The sequence below is a fragment of the Macaca nemestrina genome, chromosome 8 (genome assembly GCF_043159975.1).
Source record: "Macaca nemestrina isolate mMacNem1 chromosome 8, mMacNem.hap1, whole genome shotgun sequence".
NCBI classification, from domain to species: domain Eukaryota; kingdom Metazoa; phylum Chordata; class Mammalia; order Primates; family Cercopithecidae; genus Macaca; species Macaca nemestrina.
This window is the reverse complement of record NC_092132.1, coordinates 88,676,615-88,685,491: the sequence shown is the minus strand read 5'-3', so window position 1 is coordinate 88,685,491 and position 8,877 is coordinate 88,676,615. Positions and strand designations below refer to the sequence as shown.

Sequence of the window (8,877 nt, the reverse complement as noted above, 5' to 3'; positions counted from 1 at the left end):
GATCTGTTAGACTGAATATAACTTTCAAGTTTTCAATCACCTTATCTATTTTTCTCATGTTGACTGCCTTCATAAACCTGTCAAGTTTTTCCAGCCAGAAATCATGCGGTGTCTTTGATTCTTCTCTTTCCCTCCTTCTTGCTATACCTCAGTCACATCTAAGTGACAAGTGTCTCACTCGTTCTACTTCTCTGAGCTGCACAGCCACCCCTAACCCAGCTCCAGCTGCTACTTCTGGCCCCTGCTGCTCCCCTTCTTCTTTCCCCAAAGCCATCTCTGCATAGTGACCACATTCTAAAAAGTAAATCAGATAATGTCACTCCTCTGTTTAAAACTTTTTGGGGGATTTCTGTTACTCTTGGAGAAAAATGTCCAGATGTATGATGCCCTGCATGATCTGGTTCTTACCTATCTGTCCATTTTCTCTCAAACCCTTCGCCTCTTGCTCAAACTGCCTCCAATCAGCTTCTCAAACAAAAGCGCTTTCCACCTTTGAGGCCTTTGTTTTTCTTTCCTTTACCTAGAATATCCTCCCTGGACTTTGTATGGCTGGTTCCTTTTCTTACTTGAATGTCAGATTAGAAGAGGCAGCGGTGAAATGTAGGAGGGAATGGTGGAGCAAAGACCATATGCTAGCTACTGTGCTAGGCAGGCAGGATATGTATGTGTGTGTGTATAGTATATTATATATATTATAGCATAATCTATTATTCATTCTCTGTTAGTGAATGCAGGAATGAAACTCAGTATACACTGCCAAAAGAGTTTTTTGGCTTACACATTGAAACAAAAATATTTTCTCATTGTTTTTGATTAAAACAAAATATTCACTTAACTAGGAAAATGTGAGTCTACTATCCAATTAAAATTTTGTTGCATAAAGTACAAGACATTACCTCTTGATGATATGATAGCCCAAGGTACAGTAAGAATCATAGATGGATATTCTGTTCACTCATTCTTGCAACAAATACAGCTTATACGTCTATAATAATATATAAATCTTATATATATGTTTAATATATTTATTTACTTAAGAAAAATTCCCAGTAATCTAGGCATGTTAAATTGGTTTTCATACCAGGTAGTTTTAAAGATTCTAAAAAAGAACACACCTGTGCATAAATAGTGAACCTGATTTAATGCAAATACATTATAGACATTTTAAAATAAAATATTGAAATGATGCAGTCATTAATTGGAGTAAAAATAGTACTTGATTTTAAATGTAAAGTTTGTGTTTTAAAACAATCTGTGTAAATTATATATTTATATGTAGTAAATTTTCAACATTTAATCATTACTTTTAGATAAATTTTATATACAATTTCCAACGTAATAATAAATTAACTTTATAAATATTGGTCGGGTGTTTATAAATTGATTCAGGAAAACTTAATTTGATGTATTGCTATAAATGGTCTCTAAATAAAATTGTGAAATGCTGTATTTACCAAATTACATTCTTTAATCTTAGAGGAAAAAGATTTTTTCCTGATATGAGTTTCCAAATAATAATTAGAGAAGGCTTTATTATGAATTTAATAAATGTTAAATTATGCATAATTATAGAGCCAAGGCTAGAGACACTTCAGAAATATTTTCTTCCCCAAAACAGAGGCAGCCATCCTATTGGAGACAGTAGAATAAATATATCGCCCCTCCTCTTCTCCATGAAAGTAAACACAAGATATGGAGAACGACTACTGAGTGCAGTGGCAATTAAACCATGAAAAAGAAGTCTGAGAGGCAGAGCCTGTAGACAGCTGAGCCTTCTGAAGCAAGTGGCTACACTGCACACTGAAGCAAGTCACCGCTTGTTTGTAACATGAGGATCAGGGAGCACTATGGCTGTTGGAGCATTCCTTATCTGGCAAAAGATCTGGGTCTAAAAAGGGAAAAGACTAGACATGTTGTTTTTTTCAAAAAGTACACTCTTTATGTGATAAGGGAATGCAAAAAATAATTAATGGCAAATAATCTAGTAGCTTCAGATTTTGTCAACTAAGAAGAGGCTTTGTTTCCACTCCTAGACATACACGTGTGCACATGTTGGCACATGCTGAAAGTTCAGAAAAACTAGTTTCACATAAAAGTGAAAAACAGATAACTTTCTTTTTTTTATTATTATACTTTAAGTTCTAGGGTACATGTGCATAACGTGCAGGTTTGTTACATATGTACACTTGTGCCATGTTGGTGTGCTGCACCCATCAAACAGATAACTTTCAAAGTGAAATCCTATATAAAATTATTATAAGAAAAGAAGAGAATAAGGATCAGAATAGTTTCTTACAGTCAAAAACATGTCCGAAAGCTGGCTCCACAAAACTAATCAAAACTGGAATCTACTCTTCCAAACTTAAAAATATGTTCAGAAATGCTACAAGATATGTTCAGTGCTTACTTTTCATCTGAGAATGAGGGGACCATCACTAACTGATCCTATCTTGACTCACCCAATTCTAAGTATTTGAATCTGTCCCTTGAAATATGCTAGCCCTAGTACTAACTCTGGTATTTCTGAAAATGTCCTGTAGCAAGTAACAGAAATACAACCCAAATGAAATTTCATTAAAAAAAGAATTTCGTGATTCATAGCTGAAAAGAAAGTGTGAATCTAATGGCTCATGCATGGTTTGAACTGGAAGCTCAAATGATGTCTTGGTAAGATGAACTTGTCTATCTTTGGGGCCTACTTTCCACCCTGTCAGGTGCATAATGGAGCCAGGACTTTCTGTATAATAAGAGCCAGGGTCACCAATAGCTACAGCATTACTTTTCGCCGTGTCTTAAACCTTAGATAAGTGTGTGCCTCTCTTTCTCAATGGCTCCAGTGAAGATCATGGTTACTCGTGTGCCCAGCATGGTTCACATAACCAACTTGATTCAATTACTAGAGAGACAATCACTCTATGTTACCTGATTCAATTACTATAGACCTAACCCAGATCTACACTCACTTGTGGCCCTGGGTGGTGGTGGTGTAGTTCCAGCAGGATTACATGGATGAAGAGCGGAGACAGACTGGCTTTTAAAAGAATAAGAAATTTCGTTCCCAGAAGATGGGAGAAAGAATGCTGGAGAAAGAAATAAACATAAAATTCCTCTACAGGATACCAAGACAAAAGAAGCATCAACATATTTTTACACATTTTTACAACTTTACACACTTTTACAGGATTATCTTTTCATAGTCTGAAGAACCCAAATGGGATTTCTGTTTGATATGGTTTGGCTGTGTCCCTACCCAGACCTCGAATTGTAGCTCCCATAATTCCCACATGTCATGGGAGGGACCCTGTGGGAGGTAATTGAATCATGGGGGCAGGTCTCTCCTGTGCTGTCCTCTTGATAGTAAAGAAGTCTCACAAGATCTGACGGTTGTATAAAGGGGAGTTCCCCTGCACATGCTCCTAGAGACAAGGTCTTTCCTGTGCTGTTGTCTTGATAGTGAACAAGTCTCACAAGATCTGATGGTTTTATAAAAGGGAGTTCCCCTGCACATGCTCTCTCTTGACTGCCACCATGTAAGACAGTGCCTTTCTCCTCCTTTGCCTTCCACCGTGATTGTGAGGCCTCCCCAGTCATGTGGAACTGAGTTTATTAAACCTCTTGTACTTTATAAATCACCTAGTCTCAGATAGTCTTCTTTTTTTTTTTTTTTTTTTTTTTTTTTTTGAGACAGAGTCTTGCTCTCCTGGCCAGGCTGGAGTACAGTGGCATGATGTCGGCTCACTGCAACCTCCGTCTCCCAGGCTCAAGCAATTCTCCTGCCTCAGCCTCCAGAGTAGCTGGGATTACAGGTGCGTGCCACCATGCCTAGCTAATTTTTGTATTTTTAGTAGAGACAGGGTTTCACCATGTTGGCCAGGCTGGTCTTGAACTCCCGACCTCAGGTAATCCTCCCCCCTTGGCCTCCCAAAGTGCTGGGATTACAGGCATGAGCCACCGTGCCTGGCTGGGTATGTCTTTATTAGTAGTGTGAGAACAGACTAATGCACAGCTTCTATACAGATTTTCAGCCAAACACACACACTTACACACACACCTGAAGACATATGTAAAACAAAGTGTTGGTCTCCATCCCAGTTAGTCCCGTTTCATTAGCACCTTTTGACTACTAGTTTAGAGCTCCTACATGCAAACTAATATATTCATTTATGTATTTCCAATACAAAATAAACATACATCTGGCAGTCATTTGTTCCGTTTAGACACTACATTGGATTCACCTTTCAACAAAAGTGTATCGGGGAGTTTTGACTAAAATTTACTTAAGAGTATTTATTCATATTTCAAATTAATTGCCACATTCCCACTTACCTTCCTGATCCATACACAGGCATTTCACAGCTGCATTAGGGATGACTCCTAGGTACTTCAGGAAACTTGTGGCTGGGTAGAAAGAGGAACAACAGCAGCTCATTGGAAGGGCTCCCATTTGTCTTCTATGGTCTTTGCAAGAATATGCAGCTATATCTTCAAGGCATTTTAATTACAATGACCAAGTTTCCCAGTTGCCATAATTTAATTCCCAGTCACTCTTCTGTAATAGATCTATTTTTTTTAGAAAAAAGCTATAAATAAGGAAAATGTTTTAAGTGTTAGGAGACAATTATGATAGTAATTTATCTTTCTTAAAATTCATAACTCAAACTTAATGTCTGAGTTATGGCTAGTGCTTAAGACTCCAAGTAATGCAATGGAGTTGGAAAATTACGATCATTTATGGACATTTCTTAAATAGCTCAATCATGTTGGCAGTTTGAGATAAGAATTAGAAATGTTTTCAGATGAAACTGCTTGTTGTCTTCAAGATAACTACTGAAAATTATGGAATCATTTAAATATAGTCTGTGAAATCACCGAAGCCTGAAGAGAGTGTTAAAGTGGGCCGAATGGATGAGTTAATAGATGGGATCTGGGTCAGAGTTAGGGAGCTGGGGTTTCTGGACCCAGGTTTACCATTTTACTTGGTTAGAATTTAATGCACCCATGCTCTAAAGTGCACATCTAACACAGATGATTCATAAATATTAACTGTCTTTAACTCCCTCTCAGTGAACCAATGAGGTTAAAAAAGAAAACATATCTAAAAGCTCCAAAAGGAGAAAATTGTGTAAACCAAAGTTAACCAACTAACCTATGAATTCTGAGATTTATCTTCACTCAAAGTATTAATGATAGACAAAAAGACTAGGAAAGACTTTTGTTTGTTTTACAAAATACCTATAAAAGTTATGTCACCCCAAAGGCCATAATGTCCCTTTATACTCCTCCAGAGATAGTTACATGCCTATAGAAGTCATTTTTTACCTCTATTTGAGGATGAAAAAGTAAATTTTCCTAATTAGAGGAGAGTGACACAACTGATATGTATGTGTGTGTGTACATGTATGTATGTGTGTATAGCAGCTATTCATACCGGTATTTGTGCACCCCAGAGAAGAAAGGAAATGTTCCTTCCAGCTCGTCAATCACTAATGAACAACACTAGTTAGAAAAAAGACAACCTGGGCTGCAAAGGCCAGCTCTGTTTTTGCCCCCACGTTCCTCTGATCAACATCATTTCCCCTCCACCTAAGTCATTGGATTTGGGGTAAGCATAATTTGTTCATAATGATTATGGTCATCATCATTTCCCCAAGATCTGGCATCTTCAATGCTATGGAAACTAAATTGAAGTTTGGGGATTCTGAGTTTCCCACCCACCTCACTGCATTGTTTTCTCTGAAGAGAAATAGGTTTCAGTTCTGAGACAGCTATTCCACGGGATCACAGATCGCAATGCCCAGTCATGGCTGCTGAGATGTCAAATATTGAAAACATTGCTAGGATTATGGACTATTTGAACAATACAACACACAAACTTAATTTATTGCACATACATAAAGCCATGAACTTAACAATGCACAATCTTCTCAAGAACACATTAAATATTTATAAAAGTAACAATATAAAGAGCCCCTGAAGCAAGTCACAACAAATTTCAAAAAAATCAATGCCATATGCCATGAGGATGAATTAAATTATTCTATGCGAACCAAAAGAGAAAATCTGTATACACTTCGAGTTAAAAATTACAAATCTACACAACTGTGATCGAAAGAAGTTGCAATTGAGGTTAAAAATACCTAGGTCTGAACCCTAAAGGGTTCATAAAGGCATGGAATGCAACAAATACATTCTTACAGAAAAATATATGGGCTTAAATTTCATGTTAGAAGAAAGGAAGGGAAAGAAGAAAGAAAAATCAGATGACCTAGTAATTACACGGAAAGTAAAAGGAGCAAACAAACATTTAGGAATGAGAACCATCAAGGCTACAACTTGGTACTATGAGAACATAAATAAAACAGAAAAACACTAGTGATGTTAATTGGAAAATAAGAAGTAAGAAGGTGTAAATTAACATTAGGAATGAAAAGGGGAACACAAAAATGTCTAGCTGAAATTTAAAAGAAGGCTATTACTATATAACTCAGCCAACAAATTTAAAACCTTAAACCAATTTTCTCAATCTCAGTCATGTTTCTGTTTAGGTTGAATAATTCTTGGAAAGAGAGAGAGAGAGACAGAGAGAGAGAGAGAGAGAGAGAGAGAGAGTGTGTGTGTGTGTGTGTGTGTGTGTGTGTGAAGGTGGGGTGGGGCAGAGGACTGTCCTGTACTTTGTAGCGTGTTTAGCAGCATCCTTGGCCTCTATTCACTCGTTGCCAATAGCACCCAGACCTCACCCACAATTGTCTACAAATGTGGCTAAATGTCCCTGGGAAACAAAAATCACCCCTGGGTGAGAACCACTGACATAAATAAAATAGGCAACTTCCTAGAAAAATATAACTCACCAAACTCTACCTAGAAAAAAATAGAAAATTTTAACATTACAGTCCTATAACCGTTAAAGAATTTGAATCAGTGGTTTAATATTCCCAGGAGCGAAGCACCAGGCCTGAGATTTTACAAGCAGATTCTACCAAACTTTCAAAGGATATAGAAATCTTTCCAGACTACAGATAAAGAAGGAATATTTCTCTACTCTTTGAAGCTAGTTTAACCTTGAGAAGAATAGTACGAGAAAGAAAAAATATAGGCCAATCTCGTGAATATTGATAAAAATCTTAAATTATTAGCAACTGAATTCAGTTTGCTAATATAATACATAGTGATCAAATTCAGGTTTTTTTTCCTAGAATTTTAAAGTCATCTAGCATTAGATAATTAATATATCATTCTTTCCACAAACAAATTGAAGAGAAAGTGATCATCTCATTATTTCATTCATATAATATTCTTCAGTCAGGCCTGGTGGTTCATGCCTAGAATACCAGCACTTTGGGAGGCTGAGGTGGGCAGATCACTTGAGGTCAGGAGTTCAAGACCAGCGTGGCTGAGATGGTGAAATTTCATCTCTACTGAAAATACAAAAATTAGCCAGGCATGGTGGCGGGCTCCTGTAATCTTAGCCACTCAGGAGGCCGAGGCAGGAGAATTGCTTGAACCCAGGAGGCCGAGGTTGCAGTGAGCTGAGATGAGACCACTGCACTCCCGCCTGAGTGCAGTGTGGGGCAACAGAGCAAGACTCTATCTCAAAAAACAAAACAAAACATATGATATTCTCAATGGCTGCTAAAAAATTTTTTTGATAAAATTAACAAAATTATAAACAAAGTATGAATAGAAGGGATTTGTTTTTTAACCAGTAAAGGGTAGCTGCTAAAAACTTAGAGTACACCACCTTTTGAGAATAGAAAGCAGAAAATCATGCTCACTACTTTCACACGGTTAAATGTCTCCAGTACATTCAGTAATGTACTGGAGACTTCTCAACAATGTACGGGAGACCTTAGCCAGTGCAGTAAGGAAAAATAAAAAGAAATAAAAGATAAAATGTATGTGTATTGAAAAGAATGAATAAATATAGTTTACAGATGTTCTATCTACCTACCTAAAACTCCAGAATAATCTACAAATAAATTAATAGAAATAATAAGATTGTCTACCTCTCTGCCTAGTTATGAAATGAAATTACACAAATTAATTGTATTCGTGCACACCAGTAAAAATCAATTAGAAATGTGTATGATAAAGTAAAAAATAGCATTTATAGAAGCCACAGAAAATATAACATTTAACTGAACAAATTTAACTAAAGTGTGAAACCTGTATGGTGAAAATTATGCAAATTTATCAGACGATGTTAACAATTATATAAATAGAGAAACACACCATGCTTATCACTATGGAGACCCAATATCATTAAGATATCACATCTCCTCTACATTTTTCTACAGATTCAAGCAATCCCTCTCCCAATCTCAGCAGAGTTGACTCTAGAATTTACAGAGAAGAACAATGGTCCAAGAAGAGCTAAGATACATTAGCTGAGAAGTTAGGGGAGTTTCCCCATCAATTATCAAGAATTATTTTATAGTTAGCACAATGAGCACAACATGTCTCAGCACTAGGATCTGCAGGGTGAAAATGCAGCAGCTCAAAGGGCTTAGTAATGTGCCCAGGTATATGAGGAAACTTGACATACGACCAAGGCAGGTTGTCTGTCCTGCTGGAGTGCAGTGGCATGATCTCGACTCACTGCAAGCTCCGCCTCTCGGGTTCACGCCATTCTCCTGCCTCAGTCTCCCAAGTAGCTGGGACTACACGCCCCCGCCACCATGTCCGGCTAATATTTTTGTATTTTTTTAGTAGAGACGGGGTTTCACCGTGTTAGCCAGGATGGTCTCGATCTCTTGACCTCGTGATCCACCTGCCTGGGTCTTCCAAAGTGCCGGGATTACAGGCATAAGCCACTGCGCCCGGCCCCTTCTGTATATATTTTTCATGTCTGTAATTTTGACCCTTTATATGAGTTGGCAT

General features: G+C 37.4%; 1 long non-coding RNA gene across 1 annotated transcript; it reads right to left on the bottom strand.

Annotated features, from left to right (window-relative positions):
* Window positions 1-3,027: 3,027 nt before the first annotated feature.
* LOC105482266 (uncharacterized) lies at window positions 3,028-5,915 on the bottom strand. The gene is made up of 3 exons (XR_987510.2): window positions 5,716-5,915; window positions 4,327-4,398; window positions 3,028-3,080 (listed from the first exon to the last, which is right to left on the bottom strand). It is a non-coding gene; the product is annotated as an uncharacterized lncRNA (long non-coding RNA).
* Window positions 5,916-8,877: the final 2,962 nt, after the last annotated feature.